The sequence below is a fragment of the Macaca mulatta genome, chromosome 8 (assembly GCF_049350105.2).
Source record: "Macaca mulatta isolate MMU2019108-1 chromosome 8, T2T-MMU8v2.0, whole genome shotgun sequence".
Classification (NCBI taxonomy): Eukaryota; Metazoa; Chordata; class Mammalia; order Primates; family Cercopithecidae; genus Macaca; species Macaca mulatta.
In genome coordinates, this window is record NC_133413.1 from 41,079,728 (window position 1) to 41,098,824 (window position 19,097).

General features: G+C 38.1%; 1 protein-coding gene across 1 annotated transcript in view; it reads left to right on the plus strand.

The window, feature by feature from the left end:
• ADAM32 (ADAM metallopeptidase domain 32) overlaps positions 1-19,097 on the plus strand; it is a 164,322-nt gene that overhangs the window by 9,362 nt on the left and 135,863 nt on the right.

Sequence of the window (19,097 nt, forward strand, 5' to 3'; positions counted from 1 at the left end):
TGTTGTTTTGACTTTCATTTTTCTAATGATAAGTTTTTCATATGCTTGTTGGCCACATGTATGTTTTATTTTGAGAAGCATCTGTTCATGTCATTGGCCCATTTTTTAATGGGGTTGTTTTTTGCTTGTTGAATTGTTTAAGCTCCTTATAGAGTCCAGATATTAGACCTTTGTTGGCATAGTTTGTGGATATTTTCTGCATTCTGCAGGTTGCCTGTTTACTTGGTTGGTAATTTCTTTTGCTGTGCAGAAGTTCTTTAGTTTAATGAAGTCCCACTTCTCAATTTTTGTTTTTGTTGCAATTGCTTTTGGAGTCTTCATCATGAAACCTTTGCCAAGTCAAAGATGTCTATAATAGCATGTCCTGGGTTTTCTTCTAAGGTATTTATAGTTTTAAGTTTTACATTTAGGTCTTTAATCCATCTTGCATTGATTATTGAATATGGCAAAGGTTCAGTTTCAGTCTTCTGCATATGAGTAGCCCGTTATCCCGGCACCATTTATTGGATAGAGAGTCCTTTCCCCATTGCCAAAGAGTAGATGGTTATAGGTGTGTGGCTTTATTTCTGAGTTTTCTAACCTGTTCCATTGGTCTATGTGTTTGTTTTTGTACCAGTACCATCCTGCTTTGGTTACTGTAGCCTTGTAGTATATAGTTTGAAGACAGGTAGTGGGAAGCCTCTTGCTTTCTTCTTTTTGCTTAGGATTGCTTTGGCTATTTGGGCTCTTTTTTGGTTCCATGTGAATTTTAGAATAGTTTTTTCTAATTCTGTGAAAAACTATTGTTGGTTTGATAGGCATAGCCCTGAATATGTATGTTGCTTTGAGCAATATGGGCCTTTTAACAATATTGATTCTTCCGATCCATGAGTATGGAATGTTTTTTCATTTGTTTGTGTCATCTCTGATTTCTTTGAGCAGTGTTTTGTAGTTCTCCTTGTAGAGATCTTTCACCTCCATGGTTAGCTGTATTCCTACGTCTTTTGTTCTTTTTGTGGCTATTTTGGATGGGATCGTGTTCTTGATTTGGCTCTCGGCTTGGCTGTTGCTGGTGTATAGAAATGCTAGTGATTTTTGTACATTGATTTTGTATCCTGAAACTTTACTAAAGTTGCTTATCCGATCTAGGAGACTTTGGGCAGAAACTGTAGGGTTTTCTATAGAATCATGTCGTCTGCGAAGAGAGATAGTTTGACTTCCTCTCTTCCTATTTGGATGCCTTTTATTTCTTTCTCTTGCCTGATTGCTCTGGCTAGTACTTCCAGTGCTATGTTGAACGGGAGTGGTGAGATTGGGCATCCTTGTCTTGTTCTAGTTCTTAGAGGAAAGGCTTTCAACTTTTCCCCATTCAGTATGATGTTAGTTGTGGCATTTAATGATTATGGTTACTATTTTTTTTTGAGACAGAGTCTTTCTGTGTTGCCCAGTCTGGAGTGCAGTGGCATGACCTTGGCTCACGATAATCTCTGCCTGCTGGGTTCAAGCGATTCTCCTGCCTTCCGAGTAGCTGGGATTACAAGCATGCGCCACCACCACACCCAGCTAATTTTCGTATTTTTAGTAGAGATGGGGTTTCACTGTGTTGCCCAGGCTGAACTCTTGACCTCAGGTGATCCACCTGCCTTGGCCTCCCTAAGTGCTGTGATTACATGTGTGAGCCACCGTGTCTGGCCGACTATGGTTACTTTTAATCTTAATTTTTCTGTACCTTTATGTCACTGAACAGTTTCTACTTATACTGCTTGTTTTTAGGTTTAAGTCACATTTTTTGGATCACACTGTTAAGCAGATTTTTTTTCCTTTTTTTTTTTTTTGAGACGGAGTATCCCTTTGGCACCCAAGCTGGAGTGCAGTGGCGTGATCTTGGCTCACTGCAACCTCCACCTCCAGGTTCAAGTAACTCTCCTGCCTCAGCCTTCTGAGTAGCTAGGACTACAGGTGCATGCCACCTGGCCAATTTTTGTATTTTTAGTAGAGACGGGGTTTCACCATGTTGGCCAGGCTGGTCTGGAACTCCTGACCTCGTGATCCACCTGCCTCGGCCTCCCAAAGTGCTGGGATTACAGGCGTGAGCCACCGCACCTGGCTCTGTTAAGCAGATTTAAGGAAATTGGTACGCTTATATGATCTTCCTCATCTTCTGCTATAGTTACTGAAGTTGTGTATATTATGTTTATGTAACCAGAGCTTTTAACATTTGCATCTGTTATATAACTATGATTCCCACAGTTGTTTTAGCCTTTAGTCTATAGTTATAATTATTTTGTTCTCACTGTTAGGCATTTTACCACAACTCTGCTGATATTTTTATTGGGAGAAATGTCTCTGACTTTCGTGACAGACTCATGTGAACTTTTTTTTCTTTTTGAGTTTTGCTTGTAAATATCTCTCTTTTGCCTTTATATTTAATGGCCTTTTTGCTGAGTGTACATTTATAGGGTCTTCACTGTCTTTTCTTAAAATTCTTTTTTAGACATTGTTCTTTAGTCTTTTAACATTGAATAGTGTTGTAAAAATTCTCAAGCCAGCCTGCTTATCTCCCTTTATACATAACATGATTTTCCTTTTTTTCATTCTATCATATTTGCAAGGAATTCTATCTTGGAAACCCAACAATTTCAGTAGAATATGTTTTAGTTTAAAGTAATGATCAGTTATTCCTGAAATACAGTATACTTTCTAGTCTATTGTTTTGAATCTTTTATTTCAGGAAAATTTTTTTGAAGTATGTCTTTGATTTTTTTGGTGAATATTTTCTGTTTTCTTCAGGAACCACACATTTCGTGTCAGCTGAATACCTCTTCCCTTCTCCTTTTTTGTTCTTTCATAAGTACCTTGTCTGTTTTTCAAAGTAAGTGTTTTCAGGCTTTATACAGAAGTACACAGTGATGAGCCACGCATACCTGCACAAGAAGCAATCTTTATGAAAGAAACTGAACAGATATTTAGTCAAATTTAAGGCAAGGGTACTAACTTTTTTTTTTTTTTTTAATCTCTTTAGGTTTTCAAAATTCACTTCTACAAATCGTAATTCCAGAGAAAATCCAAACAAATACAAGTGACAGTTCAGAAATAGAATACGTAAGAGATATTTTTTCGCAACCTAAATGTTTATATGAAATTTCTTATTTTTATTATATAGCTATGAAATATGTCAAGCCCGTTTTAATATGAATATAATATCTCTTGTATTTCTACTGATAGGAATTAAAAGCTTTGATGGTAAAAGCAAATAGGTAAATTAGAATGTTCTGTATTTTGTTAACGTTTGTCATTTTCTTATGGTAAATTTTTTTTAAAGTTTACATATAGAAGAGAATGTAGAATTACATGTTTTATCTGAGTGATATCTAGGACATCAGCACAAAGAGAATAATTTTCTCCAAAATGTCGAAGACAATTTCTTTTCAATAAAGCCTCTTTCTCAATCTCCACCTCTACATCTAGCAATTCTCAGACAAGAAACCTTTTATTCTACTCTTTTTATTAGAAAGGGAAATACTTTATTTTATTCTTTGATTTATTTAGCAACTATTTCTCTAGACTTGTCATGTGCATAGCTATATGCTATAGGTGTCTTAGGCGATTTAAAAAAAAGAAATATGATTAAGCAATATTTGCTTGTAAGTGACCGATCTTTTGGTAACATTCTATTTTTAATAGTTTTGTTGAGGTGCAATTTACACCACCACAGAATTCACCCATTTTAAGCATCCAGCTCAACAATTATTACAGCAGTACATAAATAGAATTGTGCAAACATTACCACAGTCCAATTGTAGAATGTTGCTGTCAACCCTTTTTAAAAAGATCCCTTATGCACATTTGTAGTTCTTCTCCAGCCCTTGGCAACTGCTGATCTGTTGTCTGTCTCTATGTATTTGCCTCTTTAGGGGCATTCTATATAAATGGCAACATGCAATATGTAAGCTTTTGTATTAGACTTTTTTTCACTTAGGATTATCCATTTTGTAGCATTGATCAGGTTATTAATTTTTATTTCTTAAATGTGGATATACCACATTTTGATTATCCATTCTCATTCTCCAGTTGATGGACTTTGGATTGTTTTCCGACATTGAGTATTATGAATAATTCTTTTATGAGCATTCATGTATGGACATGTATTTTCCCTTGGGTAGATTCTTAGGAGTGAAATTGCTGGGCACATGGTAAGTTTGTGTTTAACATTTTTAGAAACTGCTACAGTGTTTTCCATAGCGACTGTACCAATTTACATGTCACATCAGCAATTTTTGAGTGTTTCAGTTTTTTCACATACTTGTGGACATTTGACATTTTCTGTCTTTGGGATTAAAGCTATTGTAGTGGGAGTGTAGTGGTATGTAATTGTGGCTTCTATTTGCATTTATTTAATGAATAATTATGTTGAGTATTTTTTAGGAGCCTAATAGCCATTTATGTGCCTTTTCTGTGGAATGTCTACTCAAATTATTCTCCTATTTTAAAATTTAGTTGTTTATTTATTTTTGAGTTCTATGAATTCATTATATATTCTGGACACAAGTTCTCCATCAGATATCTCATTTAGAATTATTTTCTCCCAATTTCTGGCTTGCTTTTTCATTTTTCTCAGTGGTATTTTCTGAAACACAAACATTTTCAATTTTGATGACATTCAGTTTATCAAATTTTTTTTAATGGTTCTTGTTTTTGGTTTTGCATCTAAGAACTCTGTTATGGACTGAATTGTGGCCCTTCAAAGTTCATATGTTGAATCCCTAACCCCTAATGTGACTATATTTGGAGATAGGGCCTTATGGAGGTAATTAAGGTTACATGAGGTCAAGGGCCTTATGGAGACAATTAAGGTTATATGGGGTCATAAGGTTAGGGATTTAGTTAATCTAATAGGACTGGTGTACTTACAAGAAGAGGAAATATACTAGGGGTTCATGCATACAAAGTGAAGGGAATGAAAGGATACAACAAGAAGGCAGCTGTCTGCAAGCCAAGAGGAGAGGCCTCACCAGAAATCAGCCCTGTTGGCACCTTTATCTTGGACTTCCAGCCTCCATAACTGTGAGAAAATACATTTTTGTTGTTTAAGCCACCTCGTCTGTGGCATTTTGTTTGGGTAACCTGAGCAGAGTAATCAGATTTTGGTATTGTGAAGCGGGGTGCTGCTTTAACAAATACCTAAAAATGTTGAAGTGAATTTGGAACTGAGTGAAGAGTAGAGGCTAGAAGACTGGTGAAGTACATGCTAAGAAAAAGCCTAGATTGCCTTGAAGGAATGGCTGGTAGAAATATGGATGCTAAAGGCAATTCTAATGAAGGATCAGAAAGAAAAGACTTATAGAGAAAGCTTTTATAGTCTTAGAGAATATACATATAATTATGAACAGAATAGAATTGGTAGAAATATGAACATTAAAGGTGTTTCTGGGCTGGGCATGGTGGCTCACACCTGTAATCCCAGCACTTTGGGAGGCTGATTACCTGAGGTCAGGAGTTCAAAACCAACCTGGCTAACATGGTGAAACCCTGTCTCTACTAAAAATACAAAAATTAGCCTGAGGTGGTGGCAGGCACCTGTAGTCCCAGTTACTTGGGAGGCTGAGGCAGGAGAATTGCTTGAATCCAGGAGGTGGAGGTTACAGTGAGCCGAAATTGGGCCACTGTACTTCAGCCTGGGTGATAGAGCAAGACTCTGTCTCAAAAAAAAAAAAAAAAAAAAAAAAAAAAAAGTGTTTCTGGTGAGGTCACAGATGGAAATGAGAAATGTTATTGGAGACTGGAGGAAAGAGATCCTCGTTAAAAAGTGGCAAAGAACTTGGCTGAATTGTGTTTTAGTCTTTTGTAGAAGGTAGAAATTGTGGGGGACAACCTTGGTTATTTAGCCAGGGAGATTTCTAAGCAAAATGCTGAAGATGAGGCTTGTTTTGTCATCACCGCTTATAGTAAAACGCAGAATGCAAGAGGAGAGAGGTAAATGGAAGGAATTATTAAGCAAAAAGGAACAAGAACTTGAAGATTTGAGAAATTTTCAGCCTACTTTGTATTTTTCAAAATGAGAAATCATGTTTTGGAAAGAACACCAAAGGTGTAGCTGGACAATCAGGCAATAAAAAGATTCCCCATGATTTAATCCGCCATGTCAGCTGAAGCCAGGATCAGAGATGGGATTACATCAGCAGAAACACTGCCAGCTGGAACTAAAGGGAACAGATAAAATTGGATAGAATGAAGGAAGGCTGTTTAACTTCTGGGATTCTACAGGATAGGACAATAGAGTTGTCTGGCTTCAAACATGCATCATCCTTCCCAAACACCGCATGTTCTCACTCTTAAGTGGGAGTTGAACAATGAGAGCACATGGACACAGAGAGGGGGATATCATACACTGGGGCCGGTCAGCACGTGGGGGGCTAAGGGAGGGAGAGCATTAGGATAAATACCTAATGTAGATGATGGGTTGATGGGTGCAGCAAACCACCATGGCACATGTATACCTGTGTAACAAACCTGCACGTTCTGCACATGAACCCCAGAACTTAAAGTATAATTAAAAAAGAAAAAGAGAAGAATGACCCTGAAAGCAATTCAGAGATCATCAGGGCTGCCACTCCTGCTACTGGCCCAGGAGGCAAGGCTGCATTCTCTTTGGTTTCAGAGAATAGGGCCACCTCCTTGGTTTCAGTAGACTAGGATGTCACTGTTTATTACCCGAGGAACAAGGCTGTCACCCAGAGCTGTGGGGTCAGGGCCGCTTTACAGAGCTGAAGGGATGGGGCCAGTCCCCCGGGCCATGGGAGAGTTGCTGTCCAAGTGGGCCCAGCAGGGTAGAGCATCCTGTCAAAGAAGAGTATTCTTGAACCTTAAGATCTAATGGAATTTGTCTTGCTAGGTTTTGGACTTTGTTGGGATGGTCACCCCTTTCTTTTTTTCTGGTTTCTGCTTGTTGGCATGGGAATAGCTATTCTATGCCTGTCCTACTGTTGTACTTTGGAAGCACATAACTTGTCTGGTTTCACAGGTTCACAACTGGAGAGGAATTTTGCCTCAGGACGAATCATAACTTGAATCTCAACCATACCTGATTTAAGTGATATTTAGATGGGATTTTGAACTTGGAATTGGTGCTAGAATGAGTTCTTCATCCTGGGGGTACTTGATTCTTCATCTGGTAATTTTTAATGTACAGTGAGTAGATTGCAAAAATCTTCTCCCATTCCGTAGGTTGTCTGTTCATTCTGATGATTCTTTTTTTTTATTATTTTATTATTATTTTTTTTATTTTTTATTTTTTATTATTATACTTTGAGTTCTAGGGTACATGTGCATAACGTGCAGGTTTGTTACATATGTATACTTGTGCCATGTTGGTGTGCTGCAACCATCAACTTGTCAGCACCCATCAACTCCTCATTTACATCAGGTATAACTCCCAATGCAATCCCTCCCCCCTCCCCCCTCCCCATGATAGGCCCTGGTGTGTGATGTTCCCCTTCCCGAGTCCAAGTGATCTCATTGTTCAGTTCCCACCTATGAGTGAGAACATGTGGTGTTTGGTTTTCTGTTCTTGTGATAGTTTGCTAAGAATGATGGTTTCCAGCTGCATCCATGTCCCTACAAAGGACACAAACTCATCCTTTTTTATGGATGCATAGTATTCCATGGTGTATATGTGCCACATTTTCTTAATCCAGTCTGTCACTGATGGACATTTGGGTTGATTCCAAGTCTTTGCTATTGTGAATAGTGCTGCAATAAACATACGTGTGCATGTGTCTTTATAGCAGCATGATTTATAATCCTTTGGGTATATACCCAGTAATGGGATGGCTGGGTCATATGGTACATCTAGTTCTAGATCCTTGAGGAATCGCCATACTGTTTTCCATAATGGTTGAACTAGTTTACAATCCCACCAACAGTGTAAAAGTGTTCCTATTTCTCCACATCCTCTCCAGCACCTGTTGTTTCCTGACTTTTTAATGATTGCCATTCTAACTGGTGTGAGATGGTATCTCATTGTGGCTTTGATTTGCATTTCTCTGATGGCCAGTGATGATGAGCATTTTTTCATGTGCCTGTTGGCTGTATGAATGTCTTCTTTTGAGAAATGTCTGTTCATATCCTTTGCCCACTTTTTGATGGGGTTGTTTGTTTTTTTCTTGTAAATTTGTTTGAGTTCTTTGTAGGTTCTGGATATTAGCCCTTTGTCAGATGCAGAAGCTTTTTAGTTTAATTAGATCCCATTTGTCAGTTTTTGTTGCAATTGCTTTTGGTGTTTTCATCATGAAATCTTTATTCATACCTCTCTCCTGAGTGGTATTGCTTAGATTTTCTTATGGAGTTTTTATTATTTTGGGTTTTACATTTAGGTCTTTAATCCATCTTGAATTAACTTTTGTATCAGGTGTAAGGAAGGGGTCCAGTTTAAATTTTTTTGCATATGGCTTGCCAGTTCTCTCAGCACCACTTATTATATAAGAAATCCTTTCCCCATTGCTTGTTTTTGTCAGGTTTGTCAAAGATCAGATGGTTGTAGGCGTGCAGTCTTATTTCTGAGTTCTTTATTCTGTTCCATTCGTCAATGTGTCTGTTCTTGTACCAGTAACATGCTGTTTTGGTTACTGTAGCCTTATAGTAGTTTGAGGTCAGGTAGCATGATGCCTCCAGCTTCTTTCTTCTTGCTCAGCTCTTGATCCAGTGCTGAGTTCAGGTCTTGGCTCTTTGGGCTCTTTTTTGGTTCCATATGAATCTTAAAATAGTTTTTTTTTTCTAATTCTGTGAAGAATGTCAATGGTAGTTTAATGGAAATAACATGGAATCTATAAATTACTTTTGGTAGGCCATAAATTAGTATGACCATTTCATGATATTGATTCTTCCTATCCATAAGCATGGAATGTTTTTCCAGTCATTTGTGTCCTTTCTGATTTATTTGAGCAGTGGTTTGTAGTTCTCCTTGAAGAGGTCCTTCACATCCCTCATTAGCTGTATTTCTAGGTATTTTATTCTTTTTGTAGCAATTGTGAATGGGAGTTAAGTGATGACTTGGTTCTCTGCTTGCCTTTTGTTGGTGTATAGGAATGCTAGTGATTTTTGCACATTGATTTTGTATCCTGATACTTTGCTGAAGTTGCTTATTAGCTTAAGAAGCTTTTGGGCTGAGAGGATGGGGTTTTCTAGATATAGGATCATGTCATCTTAAAGACAATTTGACTTCCTCTCTTCCTATGTGAACATCCTTTATTTGTTTCTCTTGCCTGATTGCCCTCGCCAGAACTTCCAGTACTATATTGAATTGGAGTGAGAGAGTGCATCCTTGTCCTGTGTCAGTTTGCAAGGGAAAAGCTTCCAGCTTTTGACCATTTAGTATAATACTGACTGTAGATTTGTCATATATGGTTCTTATTATTTTGAGGTATGTTCTTTCAATACCTAGTTTACTGAGGGTTTTTAACATGAAGCAATATTTAATTTTATCAAAGACCTTTTCTGCATCTATTGAGATAATCATGTGGTTTTTGTCTTTAGTTCTGTTTATGTGATGAATTACATTTATTGATTTGCATGTGTTGAACCAACCTTGCATCCTGGGGATGAAGCCTACTTGATCCTGGTGGATAAGCTTTTGGATATGCAGTGGGTTCAGTTTGTCAGTATTTTATTCAGGATTTTTGCACTGATGTTCATCAGGGATGTTGGCCTGAAGTTTTCTTTTTTTGTTGTATCTCTGCCAGATTTTGGTATCAGGATGATACTGGCCTCATAAAATGAGTTAGGGAGGAGTCCCTTTCTTTTCAACTGTTTAGAATAGTTTCAGTAGAAATGGTACCAGCTCTTCTTTCTACCTCTGGTAGAATTCAGCTGTGATTCCATCTGATCCTGGGCTTTTTTTTTGGTTGGTAGGCTATTTATTTCTGCCTCAATTTCAGAACTTGTTATTGGTCTATTCAGGGATTCAGTTTCTTCCTGGTTCAGTCTTGGGAGGGTGTATGTGTCCAGGAGTTTTTCCATTTCTTCTAGATTTTCTAGTTTATTTGTGTAGAGGTGTTTCTAGTATTCTCTGATGGTTGTTTGTATTTCTGTGGGGTCAGTGGTGATATTCCCCATATCCCCCATATCATTTCTGATTGTGTTTATTTGAATCTTCTCTCTTTTCTTCTTTGTTAGTCAAGCTACTGGTCAATCTATAGTATCTTTTTTTTTTTTCCCCAAAAACCAGCTGCTGGATTTATTGATTTTTTGAAGGATTTTTCATATCTCTATCTCCTTCAGTTCTGCTCTGAACTTGGTTATTTCTTGCCTTCTTCTAGCTTTGGGGTTTGTTTGCTCTTAGTTCTCTAGTTCTTTTTGTTTTGATGTTAGGTTGTTAACTTGAGATCTTTCTAGCTTTTTGATATGGGCATTTAGTGCTATGAATTTCTCTCTTAACATTGTTTTAGCTGCATCCCAGAGATTCTGGTATGCTGTCTCTTTATTCTCATTAGTTTCAAATAACTTCTTGATTTCCACTTTAATTTCATTATTTTCACAACAGTTATTCAGGAACAGGTTGTTCAGTGTCCATGTACTTGTGTGGTTTTGACAGAATTTCTTAATCTTGGGATTTCTGAAGATGTCTATCAGGTCCACTTGATCAAGAGCTGAGTTCAGGTCCCATATATCTTTGTTAATTTTCCGTTTTGATGATCTGTCTAATATTGACAGTGTGGTGTTAAAGTCTCCCACTATTATTTTGTGGGAGTCTAAGTCTCTTTGTAGGTCTCTAAGATCTTGCTTTATGAATCTGGTTGTACCTGTATTGGGTGCATACATGTTTAGGATAGTTAACTCTTCTTGTTGAATTCAACCCTTGACCATCATGTAATGCCCTTCTTTGTCATTTTTTATCTTTGTTGGTTTATTGTCTGTTTTGTCAGAAACTAGGTTTGTAACCTCTGCTCTTTTCTGTTTTCTGTTTGCTTGGTAAATTTTCCTCCATCCCTTCATTTTGAGCCTATGTGTCTTTGCACTTGAGATAGGTCTCTTAAAGGCAGCATACTGATGGGTCTTGGCTCTTTATCCAGCTTGCCATTCTGTGTCTTTTAATTGGGACATTTAACCCATTAACATTTAATGCTAGTATTGTTATGTGTGAATTTGATCTTGTCAGCATGATGCTAGCTGATTATTTTGCAAACTTGTTTATGCAGTTGCTTCATAGTGTCCCTGGTCTGTGTACTTCAGTGTTTTTGTAGTGGCTGGTAACAGTTTTTCATTTCCGTATTTAGTGCTTCCTTCAGGCATTATTACAAGATAGGCCTGGTGGTGATGATTTCCCTCAGCATTTGCTTATCTGGAAAGGATCTTATTTCTCCTTCACTTATGAAGCTTAGTTTGGCTGGATATGAAATTCTGGGTTGGAAATTCTTTTCTCTAAGGATGTTGAATATTGGCCTCCAATATCCCCTGACTGGGAATGCTCAGTTCTTCATCCTGGGGGTACTCGGTTCTTCATTGGGTAATTTTCAGTGTACAGGAGGACCTCCACTTGTTTTGGTAAATTTATCATCAAGTATTTAATTATTTTTTCTTGCTATTGTGAATTGAAATGCTCCTTTAATTTGATTTTTCAGATTGTTTGTTTCTAATATATGGAAATACACATACAAATTCATTTTTGTCTATTAATCATGTGTCTTGCCACCTTGCCTAATTTGTTCATTGGTTCTGTTTTTTTTTTTTTTTTTTGTCTTTTTTTTGATGGATTATTTGGGAGTTTCTACAAACAGGATCATGCCACTGCAAATATGGCATTATCCTGTTTTATGCCTCATTCTTTCTTTTCTTTCTAGATGTCTTTAGTTTATTGAATGGAAACAGTAAGGGGGGACATTTCGGCTTTGTTTCTATCTTGGGAGAAAGTACTCAGTCTTTTAACACTGAATTTGTTTTTAACTAGTGAGGTTTTTGTAAAGGCCTTTATCATGTTCAAGAGGTTCCCTTCTATTCCAAATTTGTCAAATTTTATTGTGAATGTTTATTGGGTTTTGTCAAATGCTTTTTCTACATTTATTGTAATGATCATGTGTTTTTCTTCCTTTAGTTTATTGATGTGGTGTACTATATGAATTAATTTTTGGATGTTAAACCATTCTTGCATTTCTGTGATAAATGGTGTATAATTCTTTTTATATGTCACTGGAATTTGTCTGCTAATATTTCATTAGAGAGTTTTGTGTCTTTATTCAAGAGGGTTATTGGTCTATAGTTTGTTTTTTGTAATGTCTAGATTTAATTATTGTGTAATTGTATAACCAGCATAATTCTGACCTCATAGAATACATTTAGAAATGTTTCTTCTCTATATTTTGAAAGAATTGTGAATGGATTAATATTATTTCTTTAAACATTTGATAGCATTCACTATTAAATTCATCTGCACCTTGGCCTTTCTTTTTGGGAAGATTTGTAATTACTAGTGTAATCTTTGTTATAGGTCTATTTGGATTTTATTCAGTTTTGGTAACTTGTTTCTTTTTAGAAATTTATTCATTTTATTTAAGTTATCCAATATGTTGGCATAAAATTGTACATCACATTTCCTTTTTTTTTTTTTTTCAAGATGGAGTCTCACTCTGTCACCCAGGTTGGAGTGCAGTGGCACAATCTTGGCTCACTGCAACCTCTGCCTTCCAGGTTCAAGTGATTCTCCTGCCTCATCCTCCCAAGTAGCTGGGATTACAGGTGCCTACCACCATGCTCACCTAATTTTTGTATTTTTAGTAGAGATACGGTTTCACCATGTTGACCCAGCTGGTCTTGAACTCCTTACCTCAAGTGATCTGCCAGCCTACATTTTCTTATAATACTTTAAATTTCTAAGGGACAGTAGAAAAGTACCTTTTTATTTCTTATTTTGTAATTTGTGTCTTTTATATTATTTTTCTTGGTCAGTCTAGTTAAGGGTTTGTCCATTTTGTTGATCTTTTCAAAGAATAATCTTGTTTCATTGATTTTCTTTGTTTTTCTATTTTCATTTACTTATGCTTTAATTTTTTTTTTTGCTATTTCTGCTTGCTTTTGGTTAGTTTGTTATCATTGTTTAAATGTCTTAAGGTGGAAATTTAAGTCATTGATTTGATACCTTCCTCTTCTCTTCTTTTCTTTTCTTTCTACATAGGTACCTAAAGCCACACATTTCTCTATAAGCATTGCTTTATCTGGATTCCATAAATTACACGATGGTGTGTTTTTGTTTTCATTAAAATATTTTCTAGTTGTCTTTGCAATTTTTTTGATTCATGGGTTATTTAGAAGTGTGTTTTTAAATTTTCAAATTTTTGAGGATTTCCTAGATTTTTTTCTCTTGTTCATTCTAATTTAATTCAATTGAAGCAAATAGTGTACTTTTGTGACTTCAGTTTTATTTTTTGAGACTTTTTTGTGGCCTAGAATATGGTCAATCATGAAGAATATTAATTATGCACTAAAAAGAATATGAATTCTGCAGTTGTTGGGTTAGTCAGTTGGCTTGTGTTGGCTAATAGTTTCATTTATCATGCCTATCATCCTGGCACTTTGGGAGACTGAGGCAGGCAGATCTCTTTTTTTGTTGTTGTTGTTGAAACAGAGTCTTGCTCTGTCACCCAGGCTGGAGTGCAGTGGGCATGATCTTGGCTCACTGCAAGCTCCGTCTCCTGGGTTCACACCATTCTCCTGCCTCAGCCTCCCAAGTAGCTGGGACTACAGGCGCCCACCACCATGCCCTAATTTTTTGTATTTTTAGTAGAGAGGGGGGTTTTACCGTGTTAGCCAGGATGGTCTCAATCTCCTGACCTCGGATCCCCCCACCTCAGCCTCCCAAAGTGCTGGGATTACAGGCGTGAGCCACCACGCCCAGCCAGGAGGATCTCTTGAGGCCAGGAGTTTGAGACCAGCCTAGGCAACATAGTGAGATCTCATCTCTACAAAAAAAAAAAAAAAAAAAAAATTCCAGCCATGGTGGCACATGCCTGAAGTACCAGCTAGTTGGGAGGCTGAGGTGGGAGTATCACTTGAGTCCAGAAGGTAGAGCCTGCAGTGAGCTGAGATTGTGCCACAGCACTCCAGTCTGGGTGACAGAATGAGACCCTCAGTAGTTTCATTCAAAGATTTTTTTTGTGCTTGTTGATTTTTTGTCTAGTTGTTCTCTCCATTATTGTGAGTGGAGTACTTAAGTTTCCAAATATGATTATTGAATTGTCTATTTCTTCTTTCAATTCTGTCACTTGTTCTTTCATGTATTTTGAGGCTTGGTGTTTAATGTGTGTGCACTTATAATTTTTATGTCTTTGGGATACAGCGATGATTTTACTTTTGTGAAACGTCCTTCTTTCTTTCTGACAATATTTCTTGTCTTAAAGCCTATATTGTCTGATATTAGTATAACTTCTTTTTATGGTTACTTTTTACAATATATATATTTCCATTCTTTTATTTTCAACTTATTTGGATATTGAATCTAAGGTGTTCCCCTTGTAGACAGCATGTAATTGGAGGTTATTTTTTACTTTTTATTTTTTGAGATGGAGTTTTGCTCTTCTTGCCCAGGCTGGAGTGTAGTGGTGCCATCTCGGCTGACCGCAACCTCCGCCTCCCGGGTTCAAGTGATTCTCCTGTCTCAGCCTCCTGAGTAGCTGGGATTACAGGCATGCACCACCACGCCTGGCTAATTTTGTATATTTAGTAGAGACAGGGTTTCTCCATGTTGGTCAGGCTGGTCTGAAACTCCTGACCTCAGGTGATCTGCTCGCCTCGGCCTTCCAAAGTACTGGGATAACAGGCATGAGCCACTGCGCCTGGCCCAATTGGAGGTTAGTTTTTAATACATTGTACAATCTGTCTCTGCTTTTTGGTTTGGATTTTTAGATCATTTGCATCAAATATAGGTATTTATATGGTTGAATTTATACTCAATATTTTGCTATTTTTACTACTTATTTTCTTTGTGGTGATCCAGGTATTATAACATATCTTAAATATCATGATTTACTTTAGATTAATATTTATTTCTGATAAAATATAGAAACTTTGCTCCTATATAATGGAATTCTTTCTTCTCTGTACTGTTCTTGTCACATTATTACATCCATATTTTTTAAACCCAAATATATATCATCATAGTTATTGCTTTTTCACAGTGCTGTATCTTTTAAAGACACTGAAAGGAGAAATTAGAAAAACTATTAAAGTCTTTTATGTTAGCTCACAAATTTACCCTGCTTTTTGAGTTACCATCTAGTGTTATTTCCTATTAGCCTAAATAAATTTCTTCAGTATTTCTTGTGAGACAGGACTTTATTTCACCATTTTAAAAACAGATTTTGCTGGATATAAAATTGTTAGTTGATAGATTTTTTTTTTCTTTCAGCACTTTTTATGTCTTCACTGCCTTCTGGCCTACATTATTTCAAATGAACAATCTGCCACTAATTGTATTAATACAACTTCCTTGTACATGATGAGTTTTTTTCTTGATATTTTCAAGATTTTCTCTTTATGTTTGACTTTCAACATATTAAATGATGTATCTTGGTGTGTATCTTCTTGTATTTTTTTTCTACTTGAGGTTGACTGAGATTTTAGATGTGTAGACTAATGTTTTCCCTCAAATTTTGGATGGTTTTGGCCATTATTTGTTCAAATATTTTTTTTTCTGACCATGCCATTGTTTAGATGTTTGTTCTCCCAAACCCCATGTTGAAATTGGACCCCAGTGGTGGAGGTGGGGCCTTATTGGAGGTGTTTGGGTCATGATGTCCCTCATGAATGGCTTAGTGGCATCCTCATGGTAATTAGTGAATTCTTGATCTATTAGTTGAGACCTGGCGCCTCCCCCTCTCTCTTTCTTCCTCTCTCATCATGTGATCTGCTCCCCTTTGCCTTCCACCACAGTTGGAAGCTTCTTGAGACTCACATCAGAAGCAGATATTGTTGTCATGTGCAGAGATGTAATATCTACATGATTTCTTCAACTGTAATCAACATCAGTGATGACTGTGAGTTTCCCAGTAGATTAGGCTATGTTTGTGACTGGGGACTGTGGTGAGGCTTTACTGGGGATGGGGGAACCAGGCAAGCCAGTCCACAGTGGTGGCAGTGGCAGGTCAGGTGGATGGGGCCCTGGGCAGTGTGTGACAGCAGCAGTGGCAGTGGCAGCAGTGGGCCAGTCCTCAGGCTGTCTGGTGGTGCATGTGAACACCATTAGTGGTGGCAGTAGGTTAGGTCAGCCAGTTCCAGGCTCCTGGCTGGTGCATGTGGGTGGGCACTGGTCGGGGTTGTGGCAGGCTAGGTGGGCCATTTTCCAGGCCCCTGGGAGGCATGCATGGGCACTGGTGCTGGTAGCAGATGGGGCTGGCCAGAAATCAGATCCCTGGATAGTGCATGTAGGCACCAGGGGTGTTGGGTGGCCTGAGCTTGCCCTCAGGCCCAAGGACTGCGTTTGGATGGGCCAGTCCTCAGGCTTACTGAAGGCCCATGCAACTGTGCTGTGGCTCTGCTGCTGGGAGCGTGTGGGGTTGCCGTCAGTGTTGGCAGCCCCAGGCATATGGCTCTCAGGCTCTGGGGAGTGCATGCTTCATCTCCCTTTGTCCTGGGGGCAGTCTTCCCAATGTGCTACATCACCTCTTCTCTGGGGCGTAGTACACTTTGTGGGCTAGAGTGCTGGGGACCCAGGTGCCCCACTCGTTCAGCTGGCATTGTGCTGTGATAGCCCTGTGGGTGGACATGGGATGTCAGCAGGGCTCCAGGGCTGTGGAAATGGGTCTGCTGGGTCCCAGGGCAGGATGCGATCTGCTGGGGCTGGTCTTTCAACATGGGGCTGTGCTGCCTCTGCTTGGGTATCGAAGGGTGAGTGGGACTCAGTGTGAATTCCCTCTGAAACAATTCAGTCACCAGGAGTGCAGCTAGGCAGGGCCCGTGAAGGGTCAGGGGCTCCCCTGTGGCTTGTATTGCAGGCATTCATGGAGGGACCCTGGACCGTGGAATACCTCTCGCTTGCTTCTTCTCTACAATGGGGACTTCTCCTGGCCAGCCCAGCTGCTTCTTTGCTTCCCTTTCCTTCCAGGCCTCAGAGGTTCCCTGTCCCTTCCCTTTTGAAATTCTAGTTTTCTCTCCTAGATTCTCTGTTTGACATGTACTTATCTGCTCACTGTTTTGGTACCTCTTTGTTGAGGAGGCAAACACAAATTTATCGTAATTGTTTAGTAAATTATCTTATGGCCTCCATTAATCAACTCATCTACACTCTAAGATCTACCTGAACTTCTCTATATAGCCTGCAAATCAAGGTATTTCATGATAACATCCATAGTGAAAGTATAGCTAAAAGAAGTATTATCTGGGATACTAATAATGGTTACTAAGTTTTGGTTTTGAGAAAAATATTCATCTAAGAACTGCTCAGGGAAACTGCTTGCACATCAAATCCTCCTTAAAATAAGATAAAGATGGGGCCGGGCACGGTGGCTCACGCCTGTAATCCCAGCACTTCGGGAGGCTGAGGCGGGCGGATCACCTAAGGTTGGTAGTTCGAGACCAGCCTAACCAGCATGGAGGAACACCATCTCTTCTAAAAATACAAAATTAGCCGGGCGTTGTGGCACATGCCTGTAATCCCAGCTCTTTGGGAGGCTGCAGCAGAATCACTTGAACCCAGGAGGCAAAATTTGCTGTGAGCTGAGATGGCGCCATTGCACTCCAACCTGAGCAACAAGAGTGAAACTCTGTTGCAAAAAAATTAAAAAAAAAATAAATAAATAAATAAAAATATAAAGATGCTCAAGCATCTGTGTTCAGTTATCACATTCAGATCAGGCTCACTAAAGAGCTAGTGTCACCAATGCAAATTTAAAAAGTAGGATGCTCTGATGTTTCAGGATTAGGATTTTCTCTTTGGTGCTTCTGCTTTATATTTGCCATATGCCTGTTTTGGTTCTTTTCTCAATTTATGTCTGGTTTTTCTTTTTTAAAAATTAACTTTTGAAATTTTGGAAGAATTTTAGATATACAGAAAAATTGCTAAAAGACTACAGAGTTCCCATATATACTGTTCACTCAGTTTCCTGTAATGTTAGCTCTTATATAGCTACATGGATACATTATATTTATTAAATACAAGAAATTAATATTGATACATTACTAGTAAGGAAACTGCTTTATTTAGATTTCTGGATTTCAACCAGTTTTTCTTCTACTGTCCATTTTGTTCTGGGATCCAATCCACGATACTACCCAGCATGCCCCCCTCTCAGGCTCCTTTGCTCTGTTTCTCAGTCTTTCCTGGAATTTCATGACCTTGACAGTTCTGAGGAGGTCAGGTACTTTGTAGAACACCCCTCGATTTGCATTTGTCAATATTTTCTCATGTTCAGTGAATTTTAGGGAAGATTAACATAGAGATGAGGTGCTCTCCTCATGACATCGTATCGTAGGGTACATGATATCAAGTTGACTTACCACCAATGATATTGACTCTGGTTTCATTTCTGACCTGGCAACAACCTACCTCATACTTCTTTGATCTGTATGGTACCCTGGTTGCTTCTTATTTTCAGAGATCCTGGAATGCTTATCTTTTTTCTGTGTTTTGATATTTGTGTCCTTTTCATTTTTATACGTTTTAACTAATTTTTTCCTCTGTTTCTCTAACTCTTGCTTTTCACATGTTCCCTTTTGCTGTACAAAATCTCATCACTGAGGTTCACTGACATACAGATATTCCAACCTATTGTCATTCATATTCTAACTTGAAAATAGTAGAGATAAAATCAAAGACAATATTAAATTTTGTTCAATAATCTGTTTAAAATATAGGGAAAAGGCAATACATCTTAGGAGAGTTTTTAAGAAAATGGTTAAATAATTTTTATGATGGACAGAGTAAGCTTCACTGATGTGGACTATCCTCTTATCCCAATGATGCCACCTAAATAGATATTTTAGCGTAGCGCGTGGCCTATTCATTCATAAGAGGTTACAGGTTAGTTACAGGTAGATTTTTAATCCTATGTCAATCCTTAGACTGGGTTTATTTGTGTGGAAATAGTAAAAGTCCATTATAAAATAAATATTTATTTTTTTGATGTTTTGCTGCAGAT